The following is a 21115-nucleotide window of genomic DNA, read 5'->3' on the forward strand; positions in this document are numbered from 1 at the left end:
CAACTTTGGTGCAAGCATTCTCCAGTCCATCCATAGTTTGATGAAATGTTTGCATGGCTTTTTGGTATCAATTTTATGTCATTAATGCAAAACATGGACAATTGTTTGCTTAAAAGTAAAAAATAGGTTTAAAGATAAGAACAGAGTGTTATCAGCTGCCTTGTCCTCATAAACACCTTCTGCTGTGCTGATGAGACCACGGAAATCATACAAGCAGGTCATTTTTGGGAAACTGAAATTTAGTGGAAATGAGTTTTTTGCGATTAATTTAATTTTCATGGTAAGAACTGAGTTTGCAATTTTGGGCAATTCATCTGATCTCTTTTCAGAATAATCTAGAGTTAACACAAATTACCAGTATAAAATCTAAGGCAGTAAACTGTGAAAGCCAAATTTGGTATCAGTCTGAAAACTTTTCACCACTATTGTACAGTCCTAGATATTCTTAGAAAAACTGCAAAAGGAAAAAATGAGGAATGGAAAAACATCTAAAGAAAAGTATAGCTGACTGCTAAAATCAGGATATCTAGTAGGAGACTCCAGGAAATTTCCCAGCATTTATTTGGACTAAAACAAAGCTTCTCTGATAGTTTTTTCACATGGATAAAATTATTTATTTTGTTTTGACTAATTTCCTTCCCAAACCAGTGGCCCATTAGCGTACAACGAAACTAATGTTCCAATCCGTTTTTCTCAGCTTAAGTTCCTGAGGGTCAGTGGCTACTGCATTGAATCTGTAGAAAGTGAAAAAGATCAAAGCTTGAGATTTAGAAACCAACAAAAGCTACCCCTTTTGTTATCTTGCATGAATTTCTATGTGACACTTTACCAACAGGGACCTTTGTTAGTAATTTAAAATGAACTGCTGGCATGTAAGACTAAAAAGTGCATGTAAGGAGTTTTAATATAAAATAGATCTTTCTTTTCTACAACATAGGCATTTTCCTGCTGACCAGTTTTACTTTTACATATAAGAAGGCGAAAACAAAGTTACAAAGAAAACAGGAATCTTTCTGTTATTTAATCATCAGGAAAATATTGTATAGATTTGACAAAACACCTACTTCAACAAAAAGGCTTGTGGCTCTGTGGCGCAATGGATAGCGCATTGGACTTCTAGGGAGCTGATGTGATTCAAAGGTTGTGGGTTCGAGTCCCACCAGAGTCGTATTTTGAGACATTAATACTTTAACTCGGTTAAATGTTAATAACGTTTAGAGCAAATTAGATGTTACATTTAAAATTGAACTATGCAATTCAGCCACTGAAGGCTCATTGACACAATTGATAACAGATAGGGCACAATTCATTATTGCATATTTTTGGTCTAGTGTTTGGTGTTCTGTTACCTGTATTCAGTAGACCATATTCTTGAATTTGAACCTTTCTAAAATTCTTATTTGTATGTGATTGCAAGATATTTCTTGATGATCTCTAATGTCGGGATTTGGAGTTTCTAGATATTTTTGGCTGATTTGTCAACTATAACTTTAAAAAATGCAACTTTGGTGCAAGCATTCTCCAGTCCATCCATAGTTTGATGAAATGTTTGCATGGCTTTTTGGTATCAATTTTATGTCATTAATGCAAAACATGGACAATTGTTTGCTTAAAAGTAAAAAATAGGTTTAAAGATAAGAACAGAGTGTTATCAGCTGCCTTGTCCTCATAAACACCTTCTGCTGTGCTGATGAGACCACGGAAATCATACAAGCATGTCATTTTTGGGAAACTGAAATTTAGTGGAAATGAGTTTTTTGCGATTAATTTAATTTTCATGGTAAGAACTGAGTTTGCAATTTTGGGCAATTCATCTGATCTCTTTTCAGAATAATCTAGAGTTAACACAAATTACCAGTATAAAATCTAAGGCAGTAAACTGTGAAAGCCAAATTTGGTATCAGTCTGAAAACTTTTCACCACTATTGTACAGTCCTAGATATTCTTAGAAAAACTGCAAAAGGAAAAAATGAGGAATGGAAAAACATCTAAAGAAAAGTATAGCTGACTGCTAAAATCAGGATATCTAGTAGGAGACTCCAGGAAATTTCCCAGCATTTATTTGGACTAAAACAAATCTTCTCTGATAGTTTTTTCACATGGATAAAATTATTTATTTTGTTTTGACTAATTTCCTTCCCAAACCAGTGGCCCATTAGCGTACAATGAAACTAATGTTCCAATCCGTTTTTCTCAGCTAAAGTTCCTGAGGGTCAGTGGCTACTGCATTGAATCTGGAGAAAGTGAAAAAGATCAAAGCTTGAGATTTAGAAACCAACAAAAGCTACCCCTTTTGTTATCTTGCATGAATTTCTATGTGACACTTTACCAACAGGGACCTTTGTTAGTAATTTAAAATGAACTGCTGGCATGTAAGACTAAAAAGTGCATGTAAGGAGTTTTAATATAAAATAGATCTTTCTTTTCTACAACATAGGCATTTTCCTGCTGACCAGTTTTACTTTTACATATAAGAAGGCGAAAACAAAGTTACAAAGAAAACAGGAATCTTTCTGTTATTTAATCATCAGGAAAATATTGTCTAGATTTGACAAAACACCTACTTCAACTAAAAGGCTTGTGGCTCTGTGGCTTCTAGGGAGCTGATGTGATTCAAAGGTTGTGGGTTCGAGTCCCACCAGAGTCGTATTTTGAGACATTAATACTTTAACTCGGTTCATCTTGAAAAGATGAAAAATGTTAATAACGTTTAGAGCAAATTAGATGTTACATTTAAAATTGAACTATGCAATTCAGCCACTGAAGGCTCATTGACACAATGGATAACAGATAGGGCACAATTCATTATTGCATATTTTTGGTCTAGTGTTTGGTGTTCTGTTACCTGTATTCAGTAGACCATATTCTTTCTTGAATTTGAACCTTTCTAAAATTCTTATTTGTATGTGATTGCAAGATATTTCTTGATGATCTCTAATGTCGGGATTTGGAGTTTCTAGATATTTTTGGCTGATTTGTCAACTATAACTTTAAAAAATGCAACTTTGGTGCAAGCATTCTCCAGTCCATCCATAGTTTGATGAAATGTTTGCATGGCTTTTTGGTATCAATTTTATGTCATTAATGCAAAACATGGACAATTGTTTGCTTAAAAGTAAAAAATAGGTTTAAAGATAAGAACAGAGTGTTATCAGCTGCCTTGTCCTCATAAACACCTTCTGCTGTGCTGATGAGACCACGGAAATCATACAAGCAGGTCATTTTTGGGAAACTGAAATTTAGTGGAAATGAGTTTTTTGCGATTAATTTAATTTTCATGGTAAGAACTGAGTTTGCAATTTTGGGCAATTCATCTGATCTCTTTTCAGAATAATCTAGAGTTAACACAAATTACCAGTATAAAATCTAAGGCAGTAAACTGTGAAAGCCAAATTTGGTATCAGTCTGAAAACTTTTCACCACTATTGTACAGTCCTAGATATTCTTAGAAAAACTGCAAAAGGAAAAAATGAGGAATGGAAAAACATCTAAAGAAAAGTATAGCTGACTGCTAAAATCAGGATATCTAGTAGGAGACTCCAGGAAATTTCCCAGCATTTATTTGGACTAAAACAAAGCTTCTCTGATAGTTTTTTCACATGGATAAAATTATTTATTTTGTTTTGACTAATTTCCTTCCCAAACCAGTGGCCCATTAGCGTACAACGAAACTAATGTTCCAATCCGTTTTTCTCAGCTTAAGTTCCTGAGGGTCAGTGGCTACTGCATTGAATCTGGAGAAAGTGAAAAAGATCAAAGCTTGAGATTTAGAAACCAACAAAAGCTACCCCTTTTGTTATCTTGCATGAATTTCTATGTGACACTTTACCAACAGGGACCTTTGTTAGTAATTTAAAATGAACTGCTGGCATGTAAGACTAAAAAGTGCATGTAAGGAGTTTTAATATAAAATAGATCTTTCTTTTCTACAACATAGGCATTTTCCTGCTGACCAGTTTTACTTTTACATATAAGAAGGCGAAAACAAAGTTACAAAGAAAACAGGAATCTTTCTGTTATTTAATCATCAGGAAAATATTGTATAGATTTGACAAAACACCTACTTCAACAAAAAGGCTTGTGGCTCTGTGGCGCAATGGATAGCGCATTGGACTTCTAGGGAGCTGATGTGATTCAAAGGTTGTGGGTTCGAGTCCCACCAGAGTCGTATTTTGAGACATTAATACTTTAACTCGGTTAAATGTTAATAACGTTTAGAGCAAATTAGATGTTACATTTAAAATTGAACTATGCAATTCAGCCACTGAAGGCTCATTGACACAATTGATAACAGATAGGGCACAATTCATTATTGCATATTTTTGGTCTAGTGTTTGGTGTTCTGTTACCTGTATTCAGTAGACCATATTCTTGAATTTGAACCTTTCTAAAATTCTTATTTGTATGTGATTGCAAGATATTTCTTGATGATCTCTAATGTCGGGATTTGGAGTTTCTAGATATTTTTGGCTGATTTGTCAACTATAACTTTAAAAAATGCAACTTTGGTGCAAGCATTCTCCAGTCCATCCATAGTTTGATGAAATGTTTGCATGGCTTTTTGGTATCAATTTTATGTCATTAATGCAAAACATGGACAATTGTTTGCTTAAAAGTAAAAAATAGGTTTAAAGATAAGAACAGAGTGTTATCAGCTGCCTTGTCCTCATAAACACCTTCTGCTGTGCTGATGAGACCACGGAAATCATACAAGCAGGTCATTTTTGGGAAACTGAAATTTAGTGGAAATGAGTTTTTTGCGATTAATTTAATTTTCATGGTAAGAACTGAGTTTGCAATTTTGGGCAATTCATCTGATCTCTTTTCAGAATAATCTAGAGTTAACACAAATTACCAGTATAAAATCTAAGGCAGTAAACTGTGAAAGCCAAATTTGGTATCAGTCTGAAAACTTTTCACCACTATTGTACAGTCCTAGATATTCTTAGAAAAACTGCAAAAGGAAAAAATGAGGAATGGAAAAACATCTAAAGAAAAGTATAGCTGACTGCTAAAATCAGGATATCTAGTAGGAGACTCCAGGAAATTTCCCAGCATTTATTTGGACTAAAACAAAGCTTCTCTGATAGTTTTTTCACATGGATAAAATTATTTATTTTGTTTTGACTAATTTCCTTCCCAAACCAGTGGCCCATTAGCGTACAACGAAACTAATGTTCCAATCCGTTTTTCTCAGCTTAAGTTCCTGAGGGTCAGTGGCTACTGCATTGAATCTGTAGAAAGTGAAAAAGATCAAAGCTTGAGATTTAGAAACCAACAAAAGCTACCCCTTTTGTTATCTTGCATGAATTTCTATGTGACACTTTACCAACAGGGACCTTTGTTAGTAATTTAAAATGAACTGCTGGCATGTAAGACTAAAAAGTGCATGTAAGGAGTTTTAATATAAAATAGATCTTTCTTTTCTACAACATAGGCATTTTCCTGCTGACCAGTTTTACTTTTACATATAAGAAGGCGAAAACAAAGTTACAAAGAAAACAGGAATCTTTCTGTTATTTAATCATCAGGAAAATATTGTCTAGATTTGACAAAACACCTACTTCCGCTTAAAGTCTTGTGGCTCTGTGGCGCAATGGATAGCGCATTGGACTTCTAGGGAGCTGATGTGATTCAAAGGTTGTGGGTTCGAGTCCCACCAGAGTCGTATTTTGAGACATTAATACTTTAACTCGGTTGATCTTGAAAAGATGAAATATGTTAATAACGTTTAGAGCAAATTAGATGTTACATTTAAAATTGAACTATGCAATTCAGCCACTGAAGGCTCATTGACACAATGGATAACAGATAGGGCACAATTCATTATTGCATATTTTTGGTCTAGTGTTTGGTGTTCTGTTACCTGTATTCAGTAGACCATATTCTTTCTTGAATTTGAACCTTTCTAAAATTCTTATTTGTATGTGATTGCAAGATATTTCTTGATGATCTCTAATGTCGGGATTTGGAGTTTCTAGATATTTTTGGCTGATTTGTCAACTATAACTTTAAAAAATGCAACTTTGGTGCAAGCATTCTCCAGTCCATCCATAGTTTGATGAAATGTTTGCATGGCTTTTTGGTATCAATTTTATGTCATTAATGCAAAACATGGACAATTGTTTGCTTAAAAGTAAAAAATAGGTTTAAAGATAAGAACAGAGTGTTATCAGCTGCCTTGTCCTCATAAACACCTTCTGCTGTGCTGATGAGACCACGGAAATCATACAAGCAGGTCATTTTTGGGAAACTGAAATTTAGTGGAAATGAGTTTTTTGCGATTAATTTAATTTTCATGGTAAGAACTGAGTTTGCAATTTTGGGCAATTCATCTGATCTCTTTTCAGAATAATCTAGAGTTAACACAAATTACCAGTATAAAATCTAAGGCAGTAAACTGTGAAAGCCAAATTTGGTATCAGTCTGAAAACTTTTCACCACTATTGTACAGTCCTAGATATTCTTAGAAAAACTGCAAAAGGAAAAAATGAGGAATGGAAAAACATCTAAAGAAAAGTATAGCTGACTGCTAAAATCAGGATATCTAGTAGGAGACTCCAGGAAATTTCCCAGCATTTATTTGGACTAAAACAAAGCTTCTCTGATAGTTTTTTCACATGGATAAAATTATTTATTTTGTTTTGACTAATTTCCTTCCCAAACCAGTGGCCCATTAGCGTACAACGAAACTAATGTTCCAATCCGTTTTTCTCAGCTTAAGTTCCTGAGGGTCAGTGGCTACTGCATTGAATCTGTAGAAAGTGAAAAAGATCAAAGCTTGAGATTTAGAAACCAACAAAAGCTACCCCTTTTGTTATCTTGCATGAATTTCTATGTGACACTTTACCAACAGGGACCTTTGTTAGTAATTTAAAATGAACTGCTGGCATGTAAGACTAAAAAGTGCATGTAAGGAGTTTTAATATAAAATAGATCTTTCTTTTCTACAACATAGGCATTTTCCTGCTGACCAGTTTTACTTTTACATATAAGAAGGCGAAAACAAAGTTACAAAGAAAACAGGAATCTTTCTGTTATTTAATCATCAGGAAAATATTGTATAGATTTGACAAAACACCTACTTCAACAAAAAGGCTTGTGGCTCTGTGGCGCAATGTATAGCGCATTGGACTTCTAGGGAGCTGATGTGATTCAAAGATTGTGTGTTCGAGTCCCACCAGAGTCGTATTTTGAGACATTAATACTTTAACTCGGTTAAATGTTAATAACGTTTAGAGTAAATTAGATGTTACATTTAAAATTGAACTATGCAATTCAGCCACTGAAGGCTCATTGACACAATTGATAACAGATAGGGCACAATTCATTATTGCATATTTTTGGTCTAGTGTTTGGTGTTCTGTTACCTGTATTCAGTAGACCATATTCTTGAATTTGAACCTTTCTAAAATTCTTATTTGTATGTGATTGTAAGATATTTCTTGATGATCTCTAATGTCGGGATTTGGAGTTTCTAGATATTTTTGGCTGATTTGTCAACTATAACTTTAAAAAATGCAACTTTGGTGCAAGCATTCTCCAGTCCATCCATAGTTTGATGAAATGTTTGCATGGCTTTTTGGTATCAATTTTATGTCATTAATGCAAAACATGGACAATTGTTTGCTTAAAAGTAAAAAATAGGTTTAAAGATAAGAACAGAGTGTTATCAGCTGCCTTGTCCTCATAAACACCTTCTGCTGTGCTGATGAGACCACGGAAATCATACAAGCAGGTCATTTTTGGGAAACTGAAATTTAGTGGAAATGAGTTTTTTGCGATTAATTTAATTTTCATGGTAAGAACTGAGTTTGCAATTTTGGGCAATTCATCTGATCTCTTTTCAGAATAATCTAGAGTTAACACAAATTACCAGTATAAAATCTAAGGCAGTAAACTGTGAAAGCCAAATTTGGTATCAGTCTGAAAACTTTTCACCACTATTGTACAGTCCTAGATATTCTTAGAAAAACTGCAAAAGGAAAAAATGAGGAATGGAAAAACATCTAAAGAAAAGTATAGCTGACTGCTAAAATCAGGATATCTAGTAGGAGACTCCAGGAAATTTCCCAGCATTTATTTGGACTAAAACAAAGTTCTCTGATAGTTTTTTCACATGGATAAAATTATTTATTTTGTTTTGACTAATTTCCTTCCCAAACCAGTGGCCCATTAGCGTACAACGAAACTAATGTTCCAATCCGTTTTTCTCAGCTTAAGTTCCTGAGGGTCAGTGGCTACTGCATTGAATCTGTAGAAAGTGAAAAAGATCAAAGCTTGAGATTTAGAAACCAACAAAAGCTACCCCTTTTGTTATCTTGCATGAATTTCTATGTGACACTTTACCAACAGGGACCTTTGTTAGTAATTTAAAATGAACTGCTGGCATGTAAGACTAAAAAGTGCATGTAAGGAGTTTTAATATAAAATAGATCTTTCTTTTCTACAACATAGGCATTTTCCTGCTGACCAGTTTTACTTTTACATATAAGAAGGCGAAAACAAAGTTACAAAGAAAACAGGAATCTTTCTGTTATTTAATCATCAGGAAAATATTGTCTAGATTTGACAAAACACCTACTTCAACAAAAAGGCTTGTGGCTCTGTGGCGCAATGGATAGCGCATTGGACTTCTAGGGAGCTGATGTGATTCAAAGGTTGTGGGTTCGAGTCCCACCAGAGTCGTATTTTGAGACATTAATACTTTAACTCGGTTCATCTTGAAAAGATGAAAAATGTTAACAACGTTTAGAGCAAATTAGATGTTACATTTAAAATTGAACTATGCAATTCAGCCACTGAAGGCTCATTGACACAATGGATAACAGATAGGGCACAATTCATTATTGCATATTTTTGGTCTAGTGTTTGGTGTTCTGTTACCTGTATTCAGTAGACCATATTCTTTCTTGAATTTGAACCTTTCTAAAATTCTTATTTGTATGTGATTGCAAGATATTTCTTGATGATCTCTAATGTCGGGATTTGGAGTTTCTAGATATTTTTGGCTGATTTGTCAACTATAACTTTAAAAAATGCAACTTTGGTGCAAGCATTCTCCAGTCCATCCATAGTTTGATGAAATGTTTGCATGGCTTTTTGGTATCAATTTTATGTCATTAATGCAAAACATGGACAATTGTTTGCTTAAAAGTAAAAAATAGGTTTAAAGATAAGAACAGAGTGTTATCAGCTGCCTTGTCCTCATAAACACCTTCTGCTGTGCTGATGAGACCACGGAAATCATACAAGCAGGTCATTTTTGGGAAACTGAAATTTAGTGGAAATGAGTTTTTTGCGATTAATTTAATTTTCATGGTAAGAACTGAGTTTGCAATTTTGGGCAATTCATCTGATCTCTTTTCAGAATAATCTAGAGTTAACACAAATTACCAGTATAAAATCTAAGGCAGTAAACTGTGAAAGTCAAATTTGGTATCAGTCTGAAAACTTTTCACCACTATTGTACAGTCCTAGATATTCTTAGAAAAACTGCAAAAGGAAAAAATGAGGAATGGAAAAACATCTAAAGAAAAGTATAGCTGACTGCTAAAATCAGGATATCTAGTAGGAGACTCCAGGAAATTTCCCAGCATTTATTTGGACTAAAACAAAGCTTCTCTGATAGTTTTTTCACATGGATAAAATTATTTATTTTGTTTTGACTAATTTCCTTCCCAAACCAGTGGCCCATTAGCGTACAACGAAACTAATGTTCCAATCCGTTTTTCTCAGCTTAAGTTCCTGAGGGTCAGTGGCTACTGCATTGAATCTGGAGAAAGTGAAAAAGATCAAAGCTTGAGATTTAGAAACCAACAAAAGCTACCCCTTTTGTTATCTTGCATGAATTTCTATGTGACACTTTACCAACAGGGACCTTTGTTAGTAATTTAAAATGAACTGCTGGCATGTAAGACTAAAAAGTGCATGTAAGGAGTTTTAATATAAAATAGATCTTTCTTTTCTACAACATAGGCATTTTCCTGCTGACCAGTTTTACTTTTACATATAAGAAGGCGAAAACAAAGTTACAAAGAAAACAGGAATCTTTCTGTTATTTAATCATCAGGAAAATATTGTCTAGATTTGACAAAACACCTACTTCAAGAAAAAGGCTTGTGGCTCTGTGGCGCAATGGATAGCCCATTGGACTTCTAGGGAGCTGATGTGATTCAAAGGTTGTGGGTTCGAGTCCCACCAGAGTCGTATTTTGAGACATTAATACTTTAACTCGGTTGATCTTGAAAAGATTAAAAATGTTAATAACGTTTAGAGCAAATTAGATGTTACATTTAAAATTGAACTATGCAATTCAGCCACTGAAGGCTCACTGACCCAATGGATAACAGATGGGGCACAATTCATTATTGCATATTTTTGGTCTAGTGTTTGGTGTTCTGTTACCTGTATTCAGTAGACCATATTCTTTCTTGAATTTGAACCTTTCTAAAATTCTTATTTGTATGTGATTGCAAGATATTTCTTGATGATCTCTAATGTCGGGATTTGGAGTTTCTAGATATTTTTGGCTGATTTGTCAACTATAACTTTAAAAAATGAAACTTTGGTGCAAGCATTCTCCAGTCCATCCATAGTTTGATGAAATGTTTGCATGGCTTTTTGGTATCAATTTTATGTCATTAATGCAAAACATGGACAATTGTTTGCTTAAAAGTAAAAAATAGGTTTAAAGATAAGAACAGAGTGTTATCAGCTGCCTTGTCCTCATAAACACCTTCTGCTGTGCTGATGAGACCACGGAAATCATACAAGCAGGTCATTTTTGGGAAACTGAAATTTAGTGGAAATGAGTTTTTTGCGATTAATTTAATTTTCATGGTAAGAACTGAGTTTGCAATTTTGGGCAATTCATCTGATCTCTTTTCAGAATAATCTAGAGTTAACACAAATTACCAGTATAAAATCTAAGGCAGTAAACTGTGAAAGCCAAATTTGGTATCAGTCTGAAAACTTTTCACCACTATTGTACAGTCCTAGATATTCTTAGAAAAACTGCAAAAGGAAAAAATGAGGAATGGAAAAACATCTAAAGAAAAGTATAGCTGACTGCTAAAATCAGGATATCTAGTAGGAGACTCCAGGAAATTTCCCAGCATTTATTTGGACTAAAACAAAGCTTCTCTGATAGTTTTTTCACATGGATAAAATTATTTATTTTGTTTTGACTAATTTCCTTCCCAAACCAGTGGCCCATTAGCGTACAACGAAACTAATGTTCCAATCCGTTTTTCTCAGCTTAAGTTCCTGAGGGTCAGTGGCTACTGCATTGAATCTGTAGAAAGTGAAAAAGATCAAAGCTTGAGATTTAGAAACCAACAAAAGCTACCCCTTTTGTTATCTTGCATGAATTTCTATGTGACACTTTACCAACAGGGACCTTTGTTAGTAATTTAAAATGAACTGCTGGCATGTAAGACTAAAAAGTGCATGTAAGGAGTTTTAATATAAAATAGATCTTTCTTTTCTACAACATAGGCATTTTCCTGCTGACCAGTTTTACTTTTACATATAAGAAGGCGAAAACAAAGTTACAAAGAAAACAGGAATCTTTCTGTTATTTAATCATCAGGAAAATATTGTCTAGATTTGACAAAACACCTACTTCAAGAAAAAGGCTTGTGGCTCTGTGGCGCAATGGATAGCCCATTGGACTTCTAGGGAGCTGATGTGATTCAAAGGTTGTGGGTTCGAGTCCCACCAGAGTCGTATTTTGAGACATTAATACTTTAACTCGGTTGATCTTGAAAAGATTAAAAATGTTAATAACGTTTAGAGCAAATTAGATGTTACATTTAAAATTGAACTATGCAATTCAGCCACTGAAGGCTCATTGACACAATGGATAACAGATAGGGCACAATTCATTATTGCATATTTTTGGTCTAGTGTTTGGTGTTCTGTTACCTGTATTCAGTAGACCATATTCTTTCTTGAATTTGAACCTTTCTAAAATTCTTATTTGTATGTGATTGCAAGATATTTCTTGATGATCTCTAATGTCGGGATTTGGAGTTTCTAGATATTTTTGGCTGATTTGTCAACTATAACTTTAAAAAATGCAACTTTGGTGCAAGCATTCTCCAGTCCATCCATAGTTTGATGAAATGTTTGCATGGCTTTTTGGTATCAATTTTATGTCATTAATGCAAAACATGGACAATTGTTTGCTTAAAAGTAAAAAATAGGTTTAAAGATAAGAACAGAGTGTTATCAGCTGCCTTGTCCTCATAAACACCTTCTGCTGTGCTGATGAGACCACGGAAATCATACAAGCAGGTCATTTTTGGGAAACTGAAATTTAGTGGAAATGAGTTTTTTGCGATTAATTTAATTTTCATGGTAAGAACTGAGTTTGCAATTTTGGGCAATTCATCTGATCTCTTTTCAGAATAATCTAGAGTTAACACAAATTACCAGTATAAAATCTAAGGCAGTAAACTGTGAAAGCCAAATTTGGTATCAGTCTGAAAACTTTTCACCACTATTGTACAGTCCTAGATATTCTTAGAAAAACTGCAAAAGGAAAAAATGAGGAATGGAAAAACATCTAAAGAAAAGTATAGCTGACTGCTAAAATCAGGATATCTAGTAGGAGACTCCAGGAAATTTCCCAGCATTTATTTGGACTAAAACAAAGCTTCTCTGATAGTTTTTTCACATGGATAAAATTATTTATTTTGTTTTGACTAATTTCCTTCCCAAACCAGTGGCCCATTAGCGTACAACGAAACTAATGTTCCAATCCGTTTTTCTCAGCTTAAGTTCCTGAGGGTCAGTGGCTACTGCATTGAATCTGGAGAAAGTGAAAAAGATCAAAGCTTGAGATTTAGAAACCAACAAAAGCTACCCCTTTTGTTATCTTGCATGAATTTCTATGTGACACTTTACCAACAGGGACCTTTGATAGTAATTTAAAATGAACTGCTGGCATGTAAGACTAAAAAGTGCATGTAAGGAGTTTTAATATAAAATAGATCTTTCTTTTCTACAACATAGGCATTTTCCTGCTGACCAGTTTTACTTTTACATATAAGAAGGCGAAAACAAAGTTACAAAGAAAACAGGAATCTTTCTGTTATTTAATCATCAGGAAAATATTGTCTAGATTTGACAAAACACCTACTTCAACAAAAAGGCTTGTGGCTCTGTGGCGCAATGGATAGCGCATTGGACTTCTAGGGAGCTGATGTGATTCAAAGGTTGTGGGTTCTAGTCCCACCAGAGTCATATTTTGAGACATTAATACTTTAACTCGGTTCATCTTGAAAAGATGAAAAATGTTAATAACGTTTAGAGCAAATTAGATGTTACATTTAAAATTGAACTATGCAATTCAGCCACTGAAGGCTCATTGACACAATGGATAACAGATAGGGCACAATTCATTATTGCATATTTTTGGTCTAGTGTTTGGTGTTCTGTTACCTGTATTCAGTAGACCATATTCTTTCTTGAATTTGAACCTTTCTAAAATTCTTATTTGTATGTGATTGCAAGATATTTCTTGATGATCTCTAATGTCGGGATTTGGAGTTTCTAGATATTTTTGGCTGATTTGTCAACTATAACTTTAAAAAATGCAACTTTGGTGCAAGCATTCTCCAGTCCATCCATAGTTTGATGAAATGTTTGCATGGCTTTTTGGTATCAATTTTATGTCATTAATGCAAAACATGGACAATTGTTTGCTTAAAAGTAAAAAATAGGTTTAAAGATAAGAACAGAGTGTTATCAGCTGCCTTGTCCTCATAAACACCTTCTGCTGTGCTGATGAGACCACGGAAATCATACAAGCAGGTCATTTTTGGGAAACTGAAATTTAGTGGAAATGAGTTTTTTGCGATTAATTTAATTTTCATGGTAAGAACTGAGTTTGCAATTTTTGGGCAATTCATCTGATCTCTTTTCAGAATAATCTAGAGTTAACACAAATTACCAGTATAAAATCTAAGGCAGTAAACTGTGAAAGCCAAATTTGGTATCAGTCTGAAAACTTTTCACCACTATTGTACAGTCCTAGATATTCTTAGAAAAACTGCAAAAGGAAAAAATGAGGAATGGAAAAACATCTAAAGAAAAGTATAGCTGACTGCTAAAATCAGGATATCTAGTAGGAGACTCCAGGAAATTTCCCAGCATTTATTTGGACTAAAACAAAGCTTCTCTGATAGTTTTTTCACATGGATAAAATTATTTATTTTGTTTTGACTAATTTCCTTCCCAAACCAGTGGCCCATTAGCGTACAACGAAACTAATGTTCCAATCCGTTTTTCTCAGCTTAAGTTCCTGAGGGTCAGTGGCTACTGCATTGAATCTGTAGAAAGTGAAAAAGATCAAAGCTTGAGATTTAGAAACCAACAAAAGCTACCCCTTTTGTTATCTTGCATGAATTTCTATGTGACACTTTACCAACAGGGACCTTTGTTAGTAATTTAAAATGAACTGCTGGCATGTAAGACTAAAAAGTGCTTGTAAGGAGTTTTAATATAAAATAGATCTTTCTTTTCTACAACATAGGCATTTTCCTGCTGACCAGTTTTACTTTTACATATAAGAAGGCGAAAACAAAGTTACAAAGAAAACAGGAATCTTTCTGTTATTTAATCATCAGGAAAATATTGTCTAGATTTGACAAAACACCTACATCAGCAAAAAAGCTTGTGGCTCTGTGGCGCAATGGATAGCGCATTGGACTTCTAGGGAGCTGATGTGATTCAAAGGTTGTGGGTTCGAGTCCCACCAGAGTCGTATTTTGAGACATTAATACTTTAACTCGGTTGATCTTGAAAAGAGGAAAAATGTTAATAACGTTTAGAGCAAATTAGATGTTACATTTAAAATTGAACTATGCAATTCAGCCACTGAAGGCTCACTGACCCAATGGATAACAGATAGGGCACAATTCATTATTGCATATTTTTGGTCTAGTGTTTGGTGTTCTGTTACCTGTATTCAGTAGACCATATTCTTTCTTGAATTTGAACCTTTCTAAAATTCTTATTTGTATGTGATTGCAAGATATTTCTTGATGATCTCTAATGTCGGGATTTGGAGTTTCTAGATATTTTTGGCTGATTTGTCAACTATAACTTTAAAAAATGCAACTTTGGTGCAAGCATTCTCCAGTCCATCCATAGTTTGATGAAATGTTTGCATGGCTTTTTGGTATCAATTTTATGTCATTAATGCAAAACATGGACAATTGTTTGCTTAAAAGTAAAAAATAGGTTTAAAGATAAGAACAGAGTGTTATCAGCTGCCTTGTCCTCATAAACACCTTCTGCTGTGCTGATGAGACCACGGAAATCATACAAGCAGGTCATTTTTGGGAAACTGAAATTTAGTGGAAATGAGTTTTTTGCGATTAATTTAATTTTCATGGTAAGAACTGAGTTTGCAATTTTGGGCAATTCATCTGATCTCTTTTCAGAATAATCTAGAGTTAACACAAATTACCAGTATAAAATCTAAGGCAGTAAACTGTGAAAGCCAAATTTGGTATCAGTCTGAAAACTTTTCACCACTATTGTACAGTCCTAGATATTCTTAGAAAAACTGCAAAAGGAAAAAATGAGGAATGGAAAAACATCTAAAGAAAAGTATAGCTGACTGCTAAAATCAGGATATCTAGTAGGAGACTCCAGGAAATTTCCCAGCATTTATTTGGACTAAAACAAAGCTTCTCTGATAGTTTTTTCACATGGATAAAATTATTTATTTTGTTTTGACTAATTTCCTTCCCAAACCAGTGGCCCATTAGCGTACAACGAAACTAATGTTCCAATCCGTTTTTCTCAGCTTAAGTTCCTGAGGGTCAGTGGCTACTGCATTGAATCTGTAGAAAGTGAAAAAGATCAAAGCTTGAGATTTAGAAACCAACAAAAGCTACCCCTTTTGTTATCTTGCATGAATTTCTATGTGACACTTTACCAACAGGGACCTTTGATAGTAATTTAAAATGAACTGCTGGCATGTAAGACTAAAAAGTGCATGTAAGGAGTTTTAATATAAAATAGATCTTTCTTTTCTACAACATAGGCATTTTCCTGCTGACCAGTTTTACTTTTACATATAAGAAGGCGAAAACAAAGTTACAAAGAAAACAGGAATCTTTCTGTTATTTAATCATCAGGAAAATATTGTCTAGATTTGACAAAACACCTACATCAGCAAAAAAGCTTGTGGCTCTGTGGCGCAATGGATAGCGCATTGGACTTCTAGGGAGCTGATGTGATTCAAAGGTTGTGGGTTCGAGTCCCACCAGAGTCGTATTTTGAGACATTAATACTTTAACTCGGTTGATCTTGAAAAGAGGAAAAATGTTAATAACGTTTAGAGCAAATTAGATGTTACATTTAAAATTGAACTATGCAATTCAGCCACTGAAGGCTCACTGACCCAATGGATAACAGATAGGGCACAATTCATTATTGCATATTTTTGGTCTAGTGTTTGGTGTTCTGTTACCTGTATTCAGTAGACCATATTCTTTCTTGAATTTGAACCTTTCTAAAATTCTTATTTGTATGTGATTGCAAGATATTTCTTGATGATCTCTAATGTCGGGATTTGGAGTTTCTAGATATTTTTGGCTGATTTGTCAACTATAACTTTAAAAAATGCAACTTTGGTGCAAGCATTCTCCAGTCCATCCATAGTTTGATGAAATGTTTGCATGGCTTTTTGGTATCAATTTTATGTCATTAATGCAAAACATGGACAATTGTTTGCTTAAAAGTAAAAAATAGGTTTAAAGATAAGAACAGAGTGTTATCAGCTGCCTTGTCCTCATAAACACCTTCTGCTGTGCTGATGAGACCACGGAAATCATACAAGCAGGTCATTTTTGGGAAACTGAAATTTAGTGGAAATGAGTTTTTTGCGATTAATTTAATTTTCATGGTAAGAACTGAGTTTGCAATTTTGGGCAATTCATCTGATCTCTTTTCAGAATAATCTAGAGTTAACACAAATTACCAGTATAAAATCTAAGGCAGTAAACTGTGAAAGCCAAATTTGGTATCAGTCTGAAAACTTTTCACCACTATTGTACAGTCCTAGATATTCTTAGAAAAACTGCAAAAGGAAAAAATGAGGAATGGAAAAACATCTAAAGAAAAGTATAGCTGACTGCTAAAATCAGGATATCTAGTAGGAGACTCCAGGAAATTTCCCAGCATTTATTTGGACTAAAACAAAGCTTCTCTGATAGTTTTTTCACATGGATAAAATTATTTATTTTGTTTTGACTAATTTCCTTCCCAAACCAGTGGCCCATTAGCGTACAACGAAACTAATGTTCCAATCCGTTTTTCTCAGCTTAAGTTCCTGAGGGTCAGTGGCTACTGCATTGAATCTGGAGAAAGTGAAAAAGATCAAAGCTTGAGATTTAGAAACCAACAAAAGCTACCCCTTTTGTTATCTTGCATGAATTTCTATGTGACACTTTACCAACAGGGACCTTTGATAGTAATTTAAAATGAACTGCTGGCATGTAAGACTAAAAAGTGCATGTAAGGAGTTTTAATATAAAATAGATCTTTCTTTTCTACAACATAGGCATTTTCCTGCTGACCAGTTTTACTTTTACATATAAGAAGGCGAAAACAAAGTTACAAAGAAAACAGGAATCTTTCTGTTATTTAATCATCAGGAAAATATTGTCTAGATTTGACAAAACACCTACTTCAACAAAAAGGCTTGTGGCTCTGTGGCGCAATGGATAGCGCATTGGACTTCTAGGGAGCTGATGTGATTCAAAGGTTGTGGGTTCTAGTCCCACCAGAGTCGTATTTTGAGACATTAATACTTTAACTCGGTTCATCTTGAAAAGATGAAAAATGTTAATAACGTTTAGAGCAAATTAGATGTTACATTTAAAATTGAACTATGCAATTCAGCCACTGAAGGCTCATTGACACAATGGATAACAGATAGGGCACAATTCATTATTGCATATTTTTGGTCTAGTGTTTGGTGTTCTGTTACCTGTATTCAGTAGACCATATTCTTTCTTGAATTTGAACCTTTCTAAAATTCTTATTTGTATGTGATTGCAAGATATTTCTTGATGATCTCTAATGTCGGGATTTGGAGTTTCTAGATATTTTTGGCTGATTTGTCAACTATAACTTTAAAAAATGCAACTTTGGTGCAAGCATTCTCCAGTCCATCCATAGTTTGATGAAATGTTTGCATGGCTTTTTGGTATCAATTTTATGTCATTAATGCAAAACATGGACAATTGTTTGCTTAAAAGTAAAAAATAGGTTTAAAGATAAGAACAGAGTGTTATCAGCTGCCTTGTCCTCATAAACACCTTCTGCTGTGCTGATGAGACCACGGAAATCATACAAGCAGGTCATTTTTTGGAAACTGAAATTTAGTGGAAATGAGTTTTTTGCGATTAATTTAATTTTCATGGTAAGAACTGAGTTTGCAATTTTGGGCAATTCATCTGATCTCTTTTCAGAATAATCTAGAGTTAACACAAATTACCAGTATAAAATCTAAGGCAGTAAACTGTGAAAGCCAAATTTGGTATCAGTCTGAAAACTTTTCACCACTATTGTACAGTCCTAGATATTCTTAGAAAAACTGCAAAAGGAAAAAATGAGGAATGGAAAAACATCTAAAGAAAAGTATAGCTGACTGCTAAAATCAGGATATCTAGTAGGAGACTCCAGGAAATTTCCCAGCATTTATTTGGACTAAAACAAATCTTCTCTGATAGTTTTTTCACATGGATAAAATTATTTATTTTGTTTTGACTAATTTCCTTCCCAAACCAGTGGCCCATTAGCGTACAATGAAACTAATGTTCCAATCCGTTTTTCTCAGCTAAAGTTCCTGAGGGTCAGTGGCTACTGCATTGAATCTGGAGAAAGTGAAAAAGATCAAAGCTTGAGATTTAGAAACCAACAAAAGCTACCCCTTTTGTTATCTTGCATGAATTTCTATGTGACACTTTACCAACAGGGACCTTTGTTAGTAATTTAAAATGAACTGCTGGCATGTAAGACTAAAAAGTGCATGTAAGGAGTTTTAATATAAAATAGATCTTTCTTTTCTACAACATAGGCATTTTCCTGCTGACCAGTTTTACTTTTACATATAAGAAGGCGAAAACAAAGTTACAAAGAAAACAGGAATCTTTCTGTTATTTAATCATCAGGAAAATATTGTCTAGATTTGACAAAACACCTACTTCAACAAAAAGGCTTGTGGCTCTGTGGCGCAATGGATAGCGCATTGGACTTCTAGGGAGCTGATGTGATTCAAAGGTTGTGGGTTCTAGTCCCACCAGAGTCGTATTTTGAGACATTAATACTTTAACTCGGTTCATCTTGAAAAGATGAAAAATGTTAATAACGTTTAGAGCAAATTAGATGTTACATTTAAAATTGAACTATGCAATTCAGCCACTGAAGGCTCATTGACACAATGGATAACAGATAGGGCACAATTCATTATTGCATATTTTTGGTCTAGTGTTTGGTGTTCTGTTACCTGTATTCAGTAGACCATATTCTTTCTTGAATTTGAACCTTTCTAAAATTCTTATTTGTATGTGATTGCAAGATATTTCTTGATGATCTCTAATGTCGGGATTTGGAGTTTCTAGATATTTTTGGCTGATTGTCAACTATAACTTTAAAAAATGCAACTTTGGTGCAAGCATTCTCCAGTCCATCCATAGTTTGATGAAATGTTTGCATGGCTTTTTGGTATCAATTTTATGTCATTAATGCAAAACATGGACAATTGTTTGCTTAAAAGTAAAAAATAGGTTTAAAGATAAGAACAGAGTGTTATCAGCTGCCTTGTCCTCATAAACACCTTCTGCTGTGCTGATGAGACCACGGAAATCATACAAGCAGGTCATTTTTGGGAAACTGAAATTTAGTGGAAATGAGTTTTTTGCGATTAATTTAATTTTCATGGTAAGAACTGAGTTTGCAATTTTGGGCAATTCATCTGATCTCTTTTCAGAATAATCTAGAGTTAACACAAATTACCAGTATAAAATCTAAGGCAGTAAACTGTGAAAGCCAAATTTGGTATCAGTCTGAAAACTTTTCACCACTATTGTACAGTCCTAGATATTCTTAGAAAAACTGCAAAAGGAAAAAATGAGGAATGGAAAAACATCTAAAGAAAAGTATAGCTGACTGCTAAAATCAGGATATCTAGTAGGAGACTCCAGGAAATTTCCCAGCATTTATTTGGACTAAAACAAATCTTCTCTGATAGTTTTTTCACATGGATAAAATTATTTATTTTGTTTTGACTAATTTCCTTCCCAAACCAGTGGCCCATTAGCGTACAATGAAACTAATGTTCCAATCCGTTTTTCTCAGCTAAAGTTCCTGAGGGTCAGTGGCTACTGCATTGAATCTGGAGAAAGTGAAAAAGATCAAAGCTTGAGATTTAGAAACCAACAAAAGCTACCCCTTTTGTTATCTTGCATGAATTTCTATGTGACACTTTACCAACAGGGACCTTTGTTAGTAATTTAAAATGAACTGCTGGCATGTAAGACTAAAAAGTGCATGTAAGGAGTTTTAATATAAAATAGATCTTTCTTTTCTACAACATAGGCATTTTCCTGCTGACCAGTTTTACTTTTACATATAAGAAGGCGAAAACAAAGTTACAAAGAAAACAGGAATCTTTCTGTTATTTAATCATCAGGAAAATATTGTCTAGATTTGACAAAACACCTACTTCAACAAAAAGGCTTGTGGCTCTGTGGCGCAATGGATAGCGCATTGGACTTCTAGGTAGCTGATGTGATTCAAAGGTTGTGGGTTCGAGTCCCACCAGAGTCGTATTTTGAGACATTAATACTTTAACTCGGTTCATCTTGAAAAGATGAAAAATGTTAATAACGTTTAGAGCAAATTAGATGTTACATTTAAAATTGAACTATGCAATTCAGCCACTGAAGGCTCATTGACACAATGGATAACAGATAGGGCACAATTCATTATTGCATATTTTTGGTCTAGTGTTTGGTGTTCTGTTACCTGTATTCAGTAGACCATATTCTTTCTTGAATTTGAACCTTTCTAAAATTCTTATTTGTAT

At 34.1% G+C, this 21115-nt stretch overlaps 12 non-coding genes across 12 annotated transcripts; all 12 read left to right on the plus strand.

Annotated features, from left to right (window-relative positions):
* Window positions 1-1082: 1082 nt before the first annotated feature.
* On the plus strand, window positions 1083-1168 carry TRNAR-UCU (transfer RNA arginine (anticodon UCU)). Its single transcript is given in 2 exon segments — window positions 1083-1119; window positions 1133-1168. It is a non-coding gene; the product is annotated as a tRNA-Arg (tRNA).
* A 2914-nt stretch (window positions 1169-4082) lies between these two features.
* TRNAR-UCU (transfer RNA arginine (anticodon UCU)) lies at window positions 4083-4168 on the plus strand. Its single transcript is given in 2 exon segments — window positions 4083-4119; window positions 4133-4168. It is a non-coding gene; the product is annotated as a tRNA-Arg (tRNA).
* Window positions 4169-5582: 1414 nt separating this feature from the next.
* Window positions 5583-5668, plus strand: TRNAR-UCU (transfer RNA arginine (anticodon UCU)). The gene is given in 2 exon segments: window positions 5583-5619; window positions 5633-5668. It is a non-coding gene; the product is annotated as a tRNA-Arg (tRNA).
* Window positions 5669-8602: 2934 nt separating this feature from the next.
* TRNAR-UCU (transfer RNA arginine (anticodon UCU)) lies at window positions 8603-8688 on the plus strand. The gene is given in 2 exon segments: window positions 8603-8639; window positions 8653-8688. It is a non-coding gene; the product is annotated as a tRNA-Arg (tRNA).
* Window positions 8689-10123: 1435 nt separating this feature from the next.
* Window positions 10124-10209, plus strand: TRNAR-UCU (transfer RNA arginine (anticodon UCU)). The gene is given in 2 exon segments: window positions 10124-10160; window positions 10174-10209. It is a non-coding gene; the product is annotated as a tRNA-Arg (tRNA).
* A 1435-nt stretch (window positions 10210-11644) lies between these two features.
* On the plus strand, window positions 11645-11730 carry TRNAR-UCU (transfer RNA arginine (anticodon UCU)). The gene is given in 2 exon segments: window positions 11645-11681; window positions 11695-11730. It is a non-coding gene; the product is annotated as a tRNA-Arg (tRNA).
* A 1435-nt stretch (window positions 11731-13165) lies between these two features.
* Window positions 13166-13251, plus strand: TRNAR-UCU (transfer RNA arginine (anticodon UCU)). The gene is given in 2 exon segments: window positions 13166-13202; window positions 13216-13251. It is a non-coding gene; the product is annotated as a tRNA-Arg (tRNA).
* A 1436-nt stretch (window positions 13252-14687) lies between these two features.
* On the plus strand, window positions 14688-14773 carry TRNAR-UCU (transfer RNA arginine (anticodon UCU)). Its single transcript is given in 2 exon segments — window positions 14688-14724; window positions 14738-14773. It is a non-coding gene; the product is annotated as a tRNA-Arg (tRNA).
* Window positions 14774-16208: 1435 nt separating this feature from the next.
* Window positions 16209-16294, plus strand: TRNAR-UCU (transfer RNA arginine (anticodon UCU)). The gene is given in 2 exon segments: window positions 16209-16245; window positions 16259-16294. It is a non-coding gene; the product is annotated as a tRNA-Arg (tRNA).
* Window positions 16295-17729: 1435 nt separating this feature from the next.
* TRNAR-UCU (transfer RNA arginine (anticodon UCU)) lies at window positions 17730-17815 on the plus strand. Its single transcript is given in 2 exon segments — window positions 17730-17766; window positions 17780-17815. It is a non-coding gene; the product is annotated as a tRNA-Arg (tRNA).
* A 1435-nt stretch (window positions 17816-19250) lies between these two features.
* On the plus strand, window positions 19251-19336 carry TRNAR-UCU (transfer RNA arginine (anticodon UCU)). Its single transcript is given in 2 exon segments — window positions 19251-19287; window positions 19301-19336. It is a non-coding gene; the product is annotated as a tRNA-Arg (tRNA).
* A 1434-nt stretch (window positions 19337-20770) lies between these two features.
* On the plus strand, window positions 20771-20856 carry TRNAR-UCU (transfer RNA arginine (anticodon UCU)). Its single transcript is given in 2 exon segments — window positions 20771-20807; window positions 20821-20856. It is a non-coding gene; the product is annotated as a tRNA-Arg (tRNA).
* The last annotated feature ends 259 nt before the right edge of the window (window positions 20857-21115 follow it).

This window comes from Dendrobates tinctorius, unplaced genomic scaffold (assembly GCF_039654945.1).
Source record: "Dendrobates tinctorius isolate UK_male_01 unplaced genomic scaffold, ASM3965494v1 ptg000011l, whole genome shotgun sequence".
NCBI lineage: Eukaryota > Metazoa > Chordata > Amphibia > Anura > Dendrobatidae > Dendrobates > Dendrobates tinctorius.